Source organism: Anomaloglossus baeobatrachus, chromosome 2 (assembly GCF_048569485.1).
Source record: "Anomaloglossus baeobatrachus isolate aAnoBae1 chromosome 2, aAnoBae1.hap1, whole genome shotgun sequence".
NCBI classification, from domain to species: Eukaryota; Metazoa; Chordata; class Amphibia; order Anura; family Aromobatidae; genus Anomaloglossus; species Anomaloglossus baeobatrachus.
The window spans coordinates 402,635,127-402,652,731 of record NC_134354.1 but is presented as its reverse complement, the minus strand read 5'-3'; the positions used below and the strand labels follow the sequence as shown (position 1 = coordinate 402,652,731).

The 17,605-nt window shown below is 46.3% G+C and overlaps 1 long non-coding RNA gene across 2 annotated transcripts in view; it reads left to right on the top strand.

Annotated features, from left to right (window-relative positions):
• Positions 1-8,231: 8,231 nt before the first annotated feature.
• Positions 8,232-17,605, top strand: part of LOC142290176 (uncharacterized) — a 65,860-nt gene continuing 56,486 nt past the window's right edge. Inside the window, exon 1 of one of the 2 annotated variants that reach the window (XR_012750233.1) lies at positions 8,232-8,274. This is a non-coding gene — a long non-coding RNA (uncharacterized LOC142290176). Of the gene's footprint in view, positions 8,275-16,059; positions 16,314-17,605 lie in introns of those variants that run through there. The other variant, XR_012750234.1, reaches the window with a different exon arrangement.

Genomic DNA, 17,605 nt, shown 5'->3' with positions numbered 1-17,605 from the left:
CCTCCTCCTGGTATGTTTGGCTGCGATTTGCCTGGCATACCTCTACTAAGATGGCGGCGGTCGACACTGTGCGGCGTGACGCGCATGCGCGGGCCGCGATCCGTGCGTGGATGTCTTGCTTGCGTCATCAACGGCGACCTTGTCGCCCTTGGTGGACGTAGGCGGATGTCCGGGCACGGAGTTGCGGCTCTGCGCATGCGCGGATCGCGCCGCCCGATAATCATGGTGTCTTCCGGATTTTCATTAAACACAGCTGCCATACAGGTATTTAAGATGCCCACGAGCCTACCCACCTCACTCCCTGACGAAGCGGTTGCGAAACGATCGTTGGAGTGTTTGGTGAGGGTGGGCTATTAACTCTTTCTGGCTTTGGTTGAGCTTTGGTATTTATACCATATACTGAATGAAACTGATGCTGTTAGATGATTGTTTATAACATTATAGCTATGGTGTTGGCTCTGCACTTTTATTCTAGCGCAGTTTTGCTGTTGTTGGATAGTGACTCTTTAATTCTCTACCTATTTTGGGGATCCCAATAGAGGACAACAATGCTATACTCTATATAAGGTAGTGGCTCCTCCATTCTGCCACTGTTGCAGGTTACACTAAGGGGTACTATCTGCCATTACTTTATGAATAATTTATTGATATCTATGCATTGTATGTGACCTCAGATATGAAGATACACACACAAACAAACTTGTGTCATTTCTTGCTGTAGTGAATTTGTATATATATTATGAGATTAATACTGCATATACTAAATACTGACGTATATATATTGCCAGTTATGACGTGTATCTCAATTCATCTGAATAATTGTCTAATTTGACTCTATCATGTATGTAAACACCATTATATGAAGTTGATGATGATTTGATGGTATAACAGCATTAGGATTTTGGTTCCCTTGGCCATTTACTTTGTGCCCTCCTCGCCACTATGTGGTCTATGTCTGTCTGTTTTTAACTATGTGTTTAGTTTTAATAATAAAATTTATATAATTTTCATAAATCATTGTTCATGGAATAATTTTGGAGTGCTCTGTGTTTGGTTATATTCCTGAACGTGACCTTTCTTAAGGTATATCTGGGATGAATATCCTCCTGATTATAGGTTTTCTACTTTTTTTTATCAGCCTGTATCTCCGCCCCCATCTGAGCTACCCTATTGCAGTCTTTCATCTGTGCTGAGAAACAGCGGCCTCTTGTGGTTGAATAATTACATTTTTGTCCCTTATAAAGTATTATCACATCATTACTGACAGCAGCAGGTGGTTAAGTTACATACAATAAGTACAGTTCAAATTTATGAGACCAAATATATACGTCTAAACCAGGGGTCTCAAACTCGGCTGGGTGTATGGGCCGCACCGAGGAAAAAAATAATTTGGGTGGCCGCATTCTTTGCACGACAAAGTGACATTTTTATTGGTACCATATATATTTTTTTACACACTTTTGGATCACTGATTTTCAACATTTTTCACTTGTTTATTATAACAAATGTGCAAATTCTTTGGTAAATCTAAAAAAAAAAAAAATTTGATGTTAAAAAAAAGTCATGTCTTATTTTTTTTTTTACATTTTATCCCTTTCTTGTAACTAATAGTGTTACAATTATCACTATATAGAAATTTTGGCCAATATCCTTTAGTAATGTTCCCTATCCTATAGTAATGTGCCCACCTTGTCCCCATCCTATAGTAATGACCCCAGCCTTGTCCCTATTCTATAGTAATGTCCCTATCCAATAGTATTATGCCCATCCTTGTAATGTCCCCATCTTTTAGTAAGGTCCCCATCCTATAGTCATGTGCCCACCTTGTCCCCATCCTATAGTCATGTGCCCACCTTGTCCCCATCCTATAGTCATGTGCCCACCTTGTCCCTATTTTGTAGTCATGTGCCCACCTTGTCCCCATCCTATAGTCATGTGCCCACCTTGTCCCTATTTTGTAGTCATGTGCCCACCTTGTCCCCCATCCTATAGTCATGTGCCCACCTTGTCCCCCATCCTATAGTCATGTGCCCACCTTGTCCCCATCCTATACTCATGTGCCCACCTTGTCCCCATGCTATAGTCATGTGCCCACCTTGTCCCCATGCTATAGACGTGCCCACCTTGTCCCCATCCTATAGTCATGTACCCACCTTGTCCCCATGCTATAGTCATGTGCCCACCTTGTCCCCGTGCCCACCTTGTTCCCATGCTATAGTAATGTGCCCACCTTGTCCCCATGCTATAGACATGTGCCCACCTTGTCCCCATGCTATAGACATGTGCCCACCTTGTCCCCATGCTATAGACATGTGCCCACCTTGTCCCCATCCTATAGTCATGTGCCCACCTTGTCCCCATCCTATAGTCATGTGCCCACCTTGTCCCCATCCTATAGTCATGTGCCCACCTTGTCCCCATCCTATAGACATGTGCCCACCTTGTCCCCATCCTATAGACATGTGCCCACCTTGTCCCCATGCTATAGACATGTGCCCACCTTGTCCCCATGCTATAGACATGTGCCCACCTTGTCCCCATCCTATAGTAATGTGCCCACCTTGTCCCCATCCTATAGTAATGTGCCCACCTTGTCTCCATGCTATAGACATGTGCCCACCTCCTTGTCCCCATGCTATAGTAATGTGCCCACCTTGTCTCCATGCTATAGTCATGTGCCCACCTTGTCCCCATCCTATAGTCATGTGCCCACTTTGTCCCTATTCTAGTCATGTGCCCACCTTGTCCCTATTCTATAGTCATGTTCCCACCTTGTCCCTATTCTATAGTCATGTGCCCACCTTGTCCCTATTCTATAGACATGTGCCCACCTTGTCCCCATCATATAGACATGTGCCCACCTTGTCCCTATTCTATAGACATGTGCCCACCTTGTCCCCATTCTATAGTAATGTCCCCATCCTGTAGTAATGGGGGGGGCAGTGGCGGCGGCGGGTGAAAGGTGATAATTTACCGATCGCTCTCGGCTTCCACCCACAGATTCCTGAGTGAAGCTGAGGGGGCGGTCTCTGGCCCCAGATCCACAGTGATTGGATAGATCGGTCACAAGGCCGGTCTCTCCAATCAGAGCTGGGGGCGGGTGAAACAGAGGTCACCCAGCTCCAGCCAATGATCCGTGCTACAGCTGCACTGATCATGGCTGGATTTCAATGTTACAGCCATTTTCAATGGCTGCAACATTACAGTGGCTGTGATTGGCTGACGAACGCCGCACAGCCAATCACATCCTCCGTAGGTCCGGGGAGGAGACACCACCCCTCCTGAGGTCCCCTCCTCCCCGAATCTAAGGTATTTGCAATGCAAACAGCGATCGCAGCTACCGGGGCTGTGATCTCGCCATGACGTACTGGGTATGTCATGGATCCTTAAGTACCAGGGAGCCATGATGTACCCAGTACGTCATAGGTCGCTAAGGGGTTAATGTGCCGTCCTTCACATACACAAAAAATAAACAAACACCATTCTTCTCACCTGTGCCCCATTCCCTCGGCTCCTCATCTCTGCTTCTCGCTGTCTGCAGGCCATGCCCTGGTGACTATCGCGGCCGGTGCAGGGGCCGCAGCCCCTGGCAGCGATTTATGTCAGATCAGATGGTTGTTTTGCCGGCGCTGCGCGCGCACACTCCTTGCCTCTGAGAACGCAGCGCCGGCAAAACACTCATTTAACAAAGTGCAGACAGTGGCTGCGGCCCCTGCACCGGCCGCGATAGTGACCAGGGGCACGGGCCTGGGGGCCGCACGAAGCAGCCTGACGGGCCGCATGCGGCCCGCGTGTTTGAGACCCCTGGTCTAAACCATGCTTGTGAGGTGATACAGGGGCTTGCCATGCACATCTTTAACCAGGTACATATTTCTGGCCATGAACAATGGGAGTTGTTTCACCATCTCTCAAGAGGACAATGTACTGTGTGATGGGCCGATGGATGCTGTACTGTGTGATTGGCACTGCACGAGGGGGCACTATGGCTGTGTCAGAGGGCTCTGTACTGCATGAGGGACACCGTACTGTATGAGGGGGTCTATGGACGCTGTATTGTATGATGGATGCTGTAGAGTGTGAAGGGCACTGTACTGTATGAGAGTGTACTGTGGCTGAGTGATGGTCAATGGACGCTGCACTGTGTGCATGAGGGGACTGTACTATGTGAGGGTGCGCCATACTGTTTGAGGGAGGGATGAGCACTTTAGGCCATGTGCGCACGTGTGCTTTTTTTCCTGTGTTTTGGCTGCGTTTTAAACTGCACCGTGTCAATAACAAAATTCATGAGTTGTGCTTCCCCTGCAAAGTCTGAGAAGTCAGAAAGTTCCATGCACACATTGCTTTTTTAGGCAGCATCTTGTTTGTCAAATATTTGTCAAAATTGTTGCCTAAAAAAAAGCAGCATGTCACTTCTTCATTGCGTTTTGGTTGCATTTTCCACCCTTTGAAATGAATGAGGTGTGTCAAAGGCAACCAAAATGTTTAGCTCTGCGCTTGCACTACATTTTGGTTGCATTTTGTATGCGTTCTTATCAACAAAAACGCAGGTCTCTCGGTGTCGCTCTCTCTCTGTCGGTCTCTCTGTCAGTGTCTGTCTCTCTGTCGGTCTCTCCCACTCTCCCTCCTTCATACTCTCCGATCACCGGCGCGACGCTGCACGGCTGTCACACTGCTCCCGCGGCTTCTCATCACATATTCACTGCTTCCCCTGTCCACCGGCGCCTATGATTGGTTGCAGTGAAACTAGCCCTCACGCTGAGTGACAGCTCTCACTGCAACCAATTACAGCCACCGGTGGGCGGGTCTATATAATTCAGTACAATAAATAATAAAAAAAAAATGACGTGCGATCCCCTCCAATTATTAGCCAGCCAAGATAAAGCCACACGGCTGAGGGCTGGTATTCTCAGACTGGGGAGGCTGCCCCCCCCCCCACCTAAAAATATCATCCAGCAGCTGCCTGGAATTGCCGCATCCATTAGATGCGACAGTCCCGGGACCTTACCCGGCTCTTCCAGAATTGCCCTGGTGCGGTGGCAATCTGGGTAATAAGGAGTTAATGGCAGCCCATAGCTGCCACTGTCCAAGGTTAAAGGGAACCTGTCAGCAGAAATTTCGCCCAAAACCTAAAAGATTCCCCCTCTGCAGCTCCTGGGCTGCATTCTAGAAAGGTCCCTGTTATTATTGTGCCCCATGTGAGACCAAAATAAAGGCTTTATAAAGTGGTACCTTTTTGTATTCAGATAGTGTAAATGTGACACGGGGGCGGGCTCTCTGGCGTCCGTTATTCTGCCTCCTGGTCCTGTAAGCCGCCCCCATCGCTCCTTTCCATAGGTGATGCACCACCCACTGCTCCAGCCATCCCCGCGCATACCCAGTGCCAGTCTCACGGGACTGAGCAGTGTGACCGCTAGTGACGTGTTCGCAGGCAAGTGATTATGGGCGGGGCTGTGATTGTTATCAGCAAGTACCCGCCCATAATCTCGTGAGTGCGCAAACCTCACCAGCAGTCAGACACACTGTGCTCAGGGTAGTGCTAGACTGTATGGGCTGCTTCCAGGGATGACGTCCCTTTTGTCACGTGATAGGGGCGTGTTCAAAATACTATCACGTGACAAAAGGGACGTCATCCCTTGAAGCAGCCCATACAGTCTAGCACTACCCTGAGCACAGCGTGACCGCTGGTGAGGTTTGCGCGCTCACGAGATTATGGGCGGGTACTTGCTGATAACAATCACAGCCCCGCCCAGCCTTATCCCCATCCTATAGTAATGTCCCCAGCCTTGTCCCCATTCTATAGTAATGTGCGCACTTTGTCCCCATCCTGTAGTAATGGGTCAGCAGCTCCCGAGTTCCTCACCTTCCACAGACTCCGGAGTGAAGCTGAGGGGAGTGGTCTGCGGCCCCAGATCCACAGTGATTGGAGAGATCGGTCACAAGGCCGGTCTCTCCAATCAGAGCTGGGGGGCGGGAGAAACACAGGTCACCAAGCTCCAGCCAATGATCAGGGCTACAGCTGCACTGATCTTGGCTGGATTTCAATGTTTCAGCGATTTTCAATGGCTATAACATTAGTGGCTGTGATTGGCTGAGCGGCGTTCGTCAGCCAATCACTGACCGCGACGCAGCGGATGCAACGCTGCCTCATCTCTGCTTCGTGCGGCCCCCAGGCCCGTGCCCCTGGTCACTATCGCGGCAGCTGCAGTGTCACTGTGATTTATGTGAGATGATTGTATTGGCACATTCATCTGACATAAAGTGCAGACAGTGGCTGCGGCCCCTGCACCAGCCGCGATAGTGACCAGGGGCACGGGCCGGGGGGCAGCACGAACTACCCTGAGGGGCCGCATGCGGCCCGCGGGCCGCGTGTTTGAGACTCCTGCTCTAGATGCACAAGCTTGTCACAAAATACGGGCACTACAGTGTATTGGGTACTTCAAGGGCTTAGTTGCAATTTTTAATTGTATAACATTCCCTGCATTTGACTCCATGGATGTTTTCCAGAGAAAAAAACATCACTACATTCGTAAAGGAAATAACAAAGGGGTATAATTTCCAAAATGCGGTCACTAGAGGGGGTTTCTGCTGCTCTGGTGCTTAGGGGCTCTACAAATGGGGGCACTGGGGGGGCTATCATAATGTATGTGGGGGCTCTAGGGACGTCATAATGTGTGTGTGTGTGTGTGTGTGTGTGTGTGTGTGTAGGTACTATGGGGGCCATCATAATGTAGTTCTAGGGGTACTGTGAGGGCCATCATAATGCATTTGTGGAGGCACTGTAAAGGCCATCATAATGTGTTTGTGAGGGCTCTGTGGTGGTCATCATAATGTGATTTTAGAGCATTATGGGGCCATAATTCTGGAGTAAAAACTTTGATGAATGCGGCCATTTGTCGGCCGGACATCTGAATCCCAAATAGAGTCATGTTTTAAGGCCTGCCATAAACTGAACCTAATCTGACAGTGTAAAGGGTACGTGTCAATCGATTCTTGCTACACAAACCACAAGCAGCATAAATTAGAGTCTAGCTGCATAATTGCAGCCAAGTGTTCTTTTTCTGAAATGCTCTGGTGTTTCAGAGGAAACATAGTTTGACGATCTGGGGATCAGGGACTACATGGAGAGACGAGAAGATTTTGGCACTGCCCGTTTCCTGCTTCTACCTCTGCATTCCCGCTTCTGATTAATTGACAGGACTCTCCCTATGTACATATTTAGGAGAGTCCTGTCAATTAACTGGATTCAGGTGGGGTGAAGCAGGCCATGGGTTGCCCTGGACTGTTTTTCTCTCCCTATCTCCCAGGATCTTCCTGCAGCCTGTGGTTTGGGCAGCAAGAATCGACTAACAGTTTCCCTTTGACAAAAATTACTATTGAAATGGTGACAATCAGCAAGAATAGTAAAGAAGGAACGGGACTGGAGTTAAAGGACTCCAACATGTTTTAAAAAAAACCCATGATGGCCGAAAGAGGAGGCGCTGGCACCGGAGAACTGAGACACCCATATGGCCCACCGCACGACCGTTAGGTAAGTATTATAAAGTGTTTTTTATGTTCTCACAACGGCCTGGGCTGTTATATACAGCATGTTAGAATGCTCTATATAAGAGCCCGGTGGTGGTGGCTGCAGCAGCTTATACGCCAAAAAATTGGTGACAGGTTCCCTTTAAGGTCTGAGACTGGATAGGCCACTTCATGACCTTAAGGTGCTTCTTTTTGAGCCACTCCTTTGTTGCCTTGGCTGTATGTTTTGTGTCATTTTCGTGCTGGAAGACCCAGCCACAAGCCAGTTTTAATGTCCTGACGGACGGAAGCAGGTTGTCACTCAGGATTTTACGGTACATGGCTCCATCCATTGTCCCATTGATGCGGTGAAGTAGTCCTGTGCCATTAGCAGAGAAACACCCCCAAAACAAAATGTTGACAACATGCTTGACAGTGTTCTTTGGGTCATAGGCAGCATTTCTCTTCCTCCAAACACGGCGAGTGGAGTTAAGGCCAAAGAGCTCAATTTTTGACTACAACACCATCTCCCAATCACGCTCAGAATCATCCAGGTGTTCATTGGCAAGCTTCAAATGGGCCTGCACATGTGCCTTCTTGAGCAGTGGGACTTTGTGGGCACTTCAGGATTTTAAGCCATTACGGCATAATGTGTTACCAATGGTTTTCTTGGTGACAGTGGTCCCAGCTGCCTTGAGATCATTAATCAGTTCTCCCCATGTAATTTTAGGCGGATCTTTAACCTCCTCATGATCCTGCATACCCCACGAGGTGAGAGTTTGCATGGTACCCCAGATCGATGTTGATTGACACTCATTTTGTATTTTGTTCCATTGTGTTACTATTGCACTAACAGTTGTCTGCTTCTCACCCAGCATCTTACTTATGGTTTTGTAGCCCATTCCAGCCTTGTGTAGGTGTATGCTATTGTCCCTGACATCCTTAGGCTAAGTTCACACTTCCATTGTTTTGAATCAGTCACAATCCGTAGCCTTGAGGAATTACGGTATCCTGCAAAATATTTTGCAGGAATCCTGTTTTTCCCCATAGGCTCCTATTAGTGACGGATTGTGACTGATGATGCTGCGTTGCATCCGCTGCGTCGCGGTCAGTCGTTTTTTAACTGACCGCCGGGCGGGAGCAACGCAGCATGTAATGTTTTTTGAGCAGCGCGATCCGTAGGATTTCGCTGCGCATGCGCTCTCTGGCTCCCCGCCCCCGTAACCAGGATAAACATCGGGTAACCAAGCAATGCGCTTTGGTTAGTTACCCGATATTTACAGTGGTTATGGGTGCAGGGAGCCCGCGCTAAGCTGGTATCCAAGATAAATATCGGGTAACCAAGAAAAAAGTGCTTTGCTTTTACCCGATATTTACCCTGGATACAGAGTGCAAGGAGGCCGACACTTTACCACTCGGCTCCGCCCTCTCCCGCACTCCGCATGTGTACACACACACTCACACACACACACTCACACTCACACACACTCACTCACTTGTCCCCAGCCCTGCAGTCCCCGCGGCACTGACGTCCTCAGCTCCACGGCTCTGCTCGGCTCCGCCCCCTCCCACACTCCGCATGTACACACGCATGTAGACACACACACACACACATATACACACATACACACACACTCACTCACTCACCTGTCCCCAGCCATGCAGACCGCAGCACTGACATCCTCAGCTCCGCCCCCGAACTCCGCCCCCCCGAACTCCGCCCCCCGCACACAACGGAGTCCGACAAAGAAATTCTTTTCTTTGTCACCGTTGTCATCCATTGTACAACGCATCAGTCACATGCGTCAAGCAACGCATGTGACTGATGCAAAACAACGGAAGTGCGAACTTAGCCTTAGAAAGCTCTTTGGTCTTGCCCATGTTGTAGAGCTTAGAATTTGACTGATTACTGTAATTGAGTCTGTGGACAGGAGTCTTTTACACAGGTGACAATTTGAACAGCTGTCTTTAATGCAGGTAACAAGTTGATTAGGCGCGTCTAAGTGGTCTGTAGGAGTCAGAACTCTTAATGGTTGGTAGTGGATCAAATACGTATTTCTCTTTGCAAAATGCTAAATAAATTTATATAATTTATACATTGTGATTTTCTGAATTTTATTTTGGATATTCTATCTCTCACTTAACCCTAGAACGCATGCCTGGGGCCTCGCAGACCTGCTAGGTTACTTGTTTTCTATGGTAGATTTCTATGGTTGCGCGTTCTAGGGTTAAAATTAACCTACCCTTAAAATTACAGACTGTTCATGTCTTTGTCAGGGGGAAAACTTACAAAATCAGAAAGGGATCAAATAATTATTTCCTTTACTGTATTTTTATTCACATAAGACTTTTTGATCATGATTTTTTTCACTTTTTAGTAAGCGGTATGATAAAAAGACATAGTTTTTGCTATATAATTTTTTATGTTCAATGAAGGGGATAGCCAGTGTAACAGTTTTATAGATCGGGTTGTTCCAGATGTTGTCACGCTCCCCTGCTAGGCTCCCCGGCTCCCCTGCCATGCTCCCCGGCCCCTCTGCCTTGCTTACCGGCTCCCCTGCCACGCTTCCCCGCTCCCAGGTCGCGCTCCGCCGCTCCCGTGCCAGGCTTCCCGGTCCCCCGCTCCACAGCCTTCCTGCTCCATCGCCTGCGGTCCCCAGGCAGCCCGGTCCCCGCTCCCGGCGCCCGTCGGCTACTTTGCCTCAGCCCGGCTCTCCTGCTTCCTACTCACCGCTCCCTCCTCTGGCTTCTGGCACCCGGGCCTCGCGCATGCGCATTAGGGCGCGCGCGCGGTCATTGACCCTCTCTTAAAGGGCCAGCACCTAGAAACAGGAAATTGCATAGACAGGTACAGGGTATATTAAGAATCACTTTCCTGGTGGGCGGGGCCTGTTCTACGTGTTTAGCAAGCTAGTGTTCAGGTCCCCTATTGCTTTGCCTTGTGCTTTGCCTGCATTAACCCTGTCCTGTCTCGTAGAGCCTGTCCTGCCACGCCAGCCGCTCCGAACCACGCTCATTCCCGTACCCTGACGGTGACTTCGGCGGATGTTCCACCACCTCTGCAGCTCCGCCAGTCTCCAGTCCCTGGCTCCGTTTGGTTACCCGTTCCATCGCTCAGCAAGTTCCGGACCCCGCCTGACCTTACCACCTGGCCTCGGACTCTGAGCCTCGTCACCCGGACCACCGTCCAGAACTCCGTCCACCTTTCCTGCTCCCCTACGGACTGTCCGGCTACCATTAGTGCTTCGGCTGCCGTGCACCCAGACCCTCTGGCGGGGTGACCTGCCTGGCTGCCTCCTCAAGAGAAACCGGTGTACGGTCCAGAGGTTCCACCACCCGGACGTTACAGATGTGTTAAATCCAAATGTGTGTACTTTTTTTTTTTTATATTTTTGTTTTTACATAAATATACATATTTATTGGTTTAATATTTTTGTTCTTCATTTTTTAATTTGTTTTAAATATTTTTACAATTTTTTTTTACTTATTTTTTTTTTTTAAACTTTTTTTACTTTCTACTTACATGGGACATTAACTTTTATTAGTCTTATTGCTGGTATAATGTATTGCAATGCACCTGCATTGCAATACATTATACCTGTCAGTGAGACACTGACAGAAGCCTTTTCGACCATGCTCCTGGCATTGTCTAAGAGGCTCATCGTAGCTGGCTGACCCAGAGGTGTTGTAGATGGCTAACCAGGAGGTCGTCATTATGGCAACGATCGGGCCCATGCGATGACATCATGGGGGCACCGATGGAGCTCCCTCCCTCTCCCAGCCTCCTAAATGTTGCAATCAATAGCTATTGTGGCATTTAGGGGGAGAAACAGCCTGAGCTTCTGCAGCCACCACTCTTTGTTGACTCTGCTGCCACATAAGCTAAGCTCCTGTTGGCGATCGCGTGGCCCAGGTCCTGTACATCGCACAATTGCCATGACACCCATACATTATAGGTCAGGAACCCCTTCCCAACTATGATGTATGGGTACGTTATAGATTGTGAAGGGCTCAAATAATTTAGCCCACCTTTTAGCTACCATTTGCTACTGAAGGAAATGTACTCTAGCCAGGGACCGTAGTACAGTTCTTTTATAAATAACGCCACTTTTTGGCATAAAATATGAATTTGTTGGCCTTGCTCAGCCACACACCCACCCAGATGACAGTTTTCCATATCTGGTACAGATGTCTGAAACAGATACGATACAGATAACCCAAAAGTCGCAACTATGAGTTGAGCAAATATTTTGTGACAGTTCAGCTTTACACCAGTATTCAGGTGAAAACTGATGGATCAGGGTCCAAGTGCTTACTTGCCCTTGATTAAAGCATTACATATACATCAATAAGTTGTCTATGTAATGCACACTTATGATGGATCACCCCCCCTTTGTATTCTTACAAACTCCTATTGTTAGGGTGAACACTGAAATGTTCACTAGTTGCCTGCTCCTAACCTAATTGGTGTGGATCAAGTGCATGGATGAAAGAATTGAGACCAGACACACAGTCTTATGTGAATCTTTCCTTGATCACAGCATGGTGCAGCTCCAACTCCCTTTATTTTAATAGAGCCCCTGCTTATATAAACAAGCAAAGGGGTCTGGTTAGCTGTACAGTGGGCATGCCTGGATGTGTCCATTAGTGGTCAGTAGATTAGGTAATGAGGTCATCAGTGGGTTGGTCCATGAGGTCATCAGTGGGTTGGTCCTCTAGGTTGGCTAGTGGGTCTTCTCCTTATATGGTAATCTTCTTATATCTGGACATTGCCTTCATTTCTTGCATACCAGGGAAGGGTGTAGAGGACAGGAAGCTGAAGCCATCTTTGATCTGTGTCACGTGTATGTATCTGAACAAACTATGTAAGGTGAAATAATATGTTTCATCCACAATCCCCTACATTTCAAGGTTAATTAAGGATTTGATCCAATAGCCCTTGTGAACACTATCAGTTCAGCATTCCAAACCAGAAATGAAAGAGAGCGTCTACACTGTATTGCCGTGCTAAGGAAATTGTTTGATCCCAATTACTCAGCTTCTCTAAATGTGATGCCCCCTGCATGAAGATGCTTCCGCATAGAGTATATGTGTGTTATTTGTAATATACTGCTGAGCCATGTGTTGCCAGTAATCAGGACTTGATGCAGATGCTGATAACCAGCTGCCTGGGCCAATTGCAAGAGTCTTGAAATATAAGGGGCGAACATTGCAAACATTGAGTCATTGTAAAAACTTGATGTATTTGTCAATAAAAGTTTTAATAATTGTACTTCAGTAACCAATAGAAACAATCTAACTAAACGTTTTAAAAACACAACCTGTAAAGTTTGTGAAAACAAAATTTTTGTCAGTACCAAACCTTTTGACTATGACTGTAAATAGTAAGATAAGGATTCCAGTTATTACATAAATTGAGGTGCTTACTCCTTTAGGCTGCTTTCACACATCCGGCTTTTGCAATGCGGCACAATCCGGCACTTTGCAGGAAAACCGCAATCGTTTTTTTTTGCTGCCGGTTGCGTTTTTCCTGCATAGACTTTAATTAGTGCCGCATTGTGCCGCATGGGCTTGCGTTCGGTCCGGTTTTTGCTGCATGCGGCAGATTTAGCCGATGCGGCGGCCGGATGGAACGTTCCCTGGCACGTTTTTTGCTCCAGCAAAAAAAACCGCATCGCGCCGCATCCGGCCGATGCGGCACTTTTCCCAATGCATCCCTATGGATGCCGGATGCGGCGCGATGCGGCAAAAAACGCATCCGGCCGCCGCACGCGGTTTTTGCCACTGCGCATGCTCAGTAGCATGCCGCAAGCGGCAAAAACCGGACCGGCCGCATGTAAAAAACTTATGCAAAGGATGCAGTGTTTTCACCGCATCCGTTGCATAGGCTTCACAGCCGGATTGAGCCGCAGTGCTCAAACCGGATGTGTGAAAGTAGCCTTAACCCCTTTACCCAAGAGCATGGTTTTCACCTTAATGACTAGGTCATTTTTTGCAATTCTGACCAGTGTCACTTTGACAGGTTATAACTCTGCAACGCTTCAATGGATCCTGGAGATTCTGACATTGTTTTTTCGTGACATATTGTACTTCATGTTAGTAGTAAAATTATAACAATATTTGTTGTGTTTATTTGTGAAACTATTGGAGATTTGGCAAAAAATGTAGTAATTTTCAAACTTTGAAATTTTATTCCCATAAATCCTGTCATTTATCATTTTGGTCTTGAGAAAAGGGTCTGTGTACCCTGAAACGCGTAGACCTGGTTTTAACCCTTGAATAAAGGCAGCAATTAAACCTCTGGCTTTCTAATGGTGATAAGCGCGGCTTTAGACCCGTTCTCCTCCACCTATATTGTTCCTGATTCTGCGGGGCTGCGGCTATTCACCTTTGACCACGTCTGCGCAGGTGTTGTGACTCTCACAACCGTGGCAGGTAAGTGTACCCATACATTTGTTACACCCTATTGCATCGGATAAGAACCTATTGCGTTATTTGCTCCACAATCTCCCCTTCTCACTAATGCCCATAAATCTGAGAGTTATGTCACACAAAATAGTTACTAAATAACATTTCCCACATCTCTACTTTACATCAACCCAATTTTTTAAATATAATTTTTTGTTAGGAAGTTAGAACGGTTCAAAGTTCATCAACAATTTTTCATTTTTCCAACAAAATTTACAAAACCATTATTTTAGGGACTACATCATATTTGAAGTGACTTTGAAAGGCCTAGATGACAGAAAATACCCAAAAGTAACACTTTTTTAAAAACTGCACCCTTTACACTGTTGAAAACCACATCCAAAAAGTTTATTAACCCTTCACAGGAACCAAAGCCATGTGGAAGGAAAAAATGAAAATTTTACTTTTTTACACAAAAATTTTACTTTAGTCATAACATTTTGCATTTTCACAAGGGTATCAGGAAAAAATGCAACATCTAATTTATTGTACAATTTCTCCTGAGTACGCAGATACCTCATATGTGGTAAAATTCTACAATTTGGCCACACGGCAGGGCTTAGAAGAGAAGGAGATTGCGCTGGCCATGACAGGGTTTTGATGCGGTGGTCCTTCGGCCACACATTGATTGACCTAGCTGTATGGCATGGCTCATTGTCCTGCTGGAAAAACAGTCCTCAGAGTTGGGGAACATTGCCTGAGCAGAAGGAAGCAAGTTTACATACCCCGGCAGATTTTTTTTGCTTTCTTAGCCTTTTTTCAGAGAAAATGAATAACACCAAATCTTTTTTTCCACTCATGGTTAGTGGTTGGGTGAAGCTATTTATTGTCAAACTACTGTATTTTCTCTTTTTAACACTAGAAGTCCCAGAGAGGGGTCATTTAACATTTCTACCTTTGGAATGGGTTTAGCTCGAAATTCATGACTGCATTTAAGAATACCTTCAAAGTTCTAGCAATTTTCCATATTGACTGATTTTCATGCCTAAAGACCACTTTACACGCTACGACATCGCTAAAGCGATGTCGTTGGGGTCACGGAATTTGTGACGCACATCCGGCCGATTTAGCGATGTCGTTGCGTGTGACACCTATGAGCGATTTTGAATCGTCGCAAAATGTGCAAAATCGCTAATCGGTGACATGCCCCCCTATTCCCAATTATCGTTGTTGCTGCAGGTACGATGTTGTTTGTCGTTCCTGCGGCAGCACACATCGCTATGTGTGACACCGCAGGAATGAGGAACCTCACCTTATCTGCGGCCGCCCGCCAAGAGGAAGAAAGAAGGTGGGCAGGATGTTCGTCCCGCTTATCTCCGCCCCTCCGCTTTGATTGGGTGGCCGCTTAGTGACATTGCTGTGACGCCGAACGAACTGCCCCCTTAGAAAGGAGGCGGTTTGCCGGTCACAGCGATGTCGCTAGGCAGGTAGTGTGACTTGTCCGCGTGATTTTGTGCGCCACGGGCAGCGATTTGCCAGTGTTACACAAACATCGGGGCGAGTACGCACTCTAGCGATCTCGCTAGCGAGATCGCAGCGTGTAAAGCAGCCTTCAGGCTGCTAAGAAGGGCTATAGATAATTCTGATCAAATACTTAACCTTGAAACGTAAGGGATTGTGGGAGATGACCGATGAAATGTACTAGTGTACCTTACATAAACTTGCTCAGATCTAAGATAACATGCCGCATTCTGCCTTCTACATCCTGCCTTGGAATGCAAGGAATGTGCAGGTGAAAGAAGATCACCATATAAGGAGAAGATCCAGGATCAACCAATCATGGGAGAACACATCTACACATGCTTGCTGAGAGCTGACCACACCTCCCTTTCCTGTCTCAGAAACTTTCTTAATAGCATTATTGCAACTGTCCATGGCAGAAATAACATGCTGCAGATCATAGTCACATATCTGCTAACATTCCAAATACTGCCAATGAAAACAGTGAAACTACAATCAATCTCTATTCATCTCAGGTGCTAGTTACTGATGAAGGCCATGTTTGGGCCGCAACGTCTGACTTGACTATACTGAGTATGAAATAAAAAAAATTATCATATTTTACTTAATTTGGGAGTGCCTTGTATACGTCCTGGTCATCCATTTCTGAGGCCTTCCTACTGGACCTGACTTCTGCCCTGAGGTAATCCGTACCTGAGGCCTGCCTTCTGGACCTGACATCTGCCCTGAAGTGATCTGCTCTGTGACTGCCAGTGTCATGGAGAACTGTTGTGGAGCTGAAAGCTGCCTGGATTTCCCTTTGTATTGAAGATCTTCCCGAAACTATTCGTTGGTACTGTAAGTCCTGAGCTCAGGCCCTGCAGGTATCTTTGTTTTTGTGGGTAAGTGTGTATACTTACTGTATGCGGTAGTAGTTTCGGTGCCAAAGCGGATATAATGTACAGCAGTCACCACTGCAGAACTGAACTTTAACCACTGTTGTATTGCTTCTAGCAGGTGTTTAGCCCCGGGGAGCTTCTCTGTTTGTACAAGTGTATGGGAGGAAGGGGGGAATAGAGATTTAGTTAAGATTGTTAATTAGTGTACTGGTCCAGAGACAGGTCCTTATTGCACCCCATGATTTACACTCTCCAATTTCTTCCTGAAATTCCCTGCTAGGCAAATTGTGTTGCGGTAGTTCCTGACCTATTGGAATTGGTCCCTTGGCCAGAACACTGATTCTGCTTTAGTAACCGGGTATATGTACATTTATAGGTGTTGATATTTACTTTCCTTACCGAATCCACTTCCCGTGTCCCTTATCGGGTTATAAAGAGTTTGCATTTAAACCTAGTCTGGTCTCGTTCCTCGTTCATGGCCCGCTGTATTCTGAAAGTACAACAAAACAAGGTGGTATCCAAACGGCACCAGTAATTCCATATTGGTAAATAAGTCAAATATATGCTGGAAATGTCATGTGCAAAAGATTACATTTTTATTGTAACCAAATCATGTGTGTACAGGGTTAAAAACATTTAAAATCATTCCATGACAATGGATTATACACAACTGCATCTTCTCACAAAATTCAATATAACATCAAGGATGATTCCCAAGTATACAATAAATGATGTATTGATATAGACCCCAACCTATACAGATAGAGACAACAAATGTAATGCTTGTCTCCTGTATCAAAATCAATAGCATCCAATAAACCAAGCATTCATCTGTGCATGTACAATGAACAAAATTAAAGGCACATATTGAAAGCAGCATGGAAGCAGTAAGAAAGCTGGGTTCCTGAACAAAAAATGCCAACAATATGGGGAGAGGATGCAGGCAATCCCAGATGGAATTAACAATACTGCATCATCTCATTATAATAAACATGGCAACAGAAAAAGTTCCCAACACATAATTGCTGATTATACAGTATATATATATATATATATATATATATATACAGTTAGGTCCAGAAATATTTGGACAGTGACACAATTTTCGCGAGTTGGGCTCTGCATGCCACCACATTGGATTTGAAATGAAACCTCTACAACAGAATTCAAGTGCAGATTGTAACGTTTAATTTGAAGGTTTGAACAAAAATATCTGATAGAAATTGTAGGAATTGTACACATTTCTTTACAAACACTCCACATTTTAGGAGGTCAAAAGTAATTGGACAAATAAA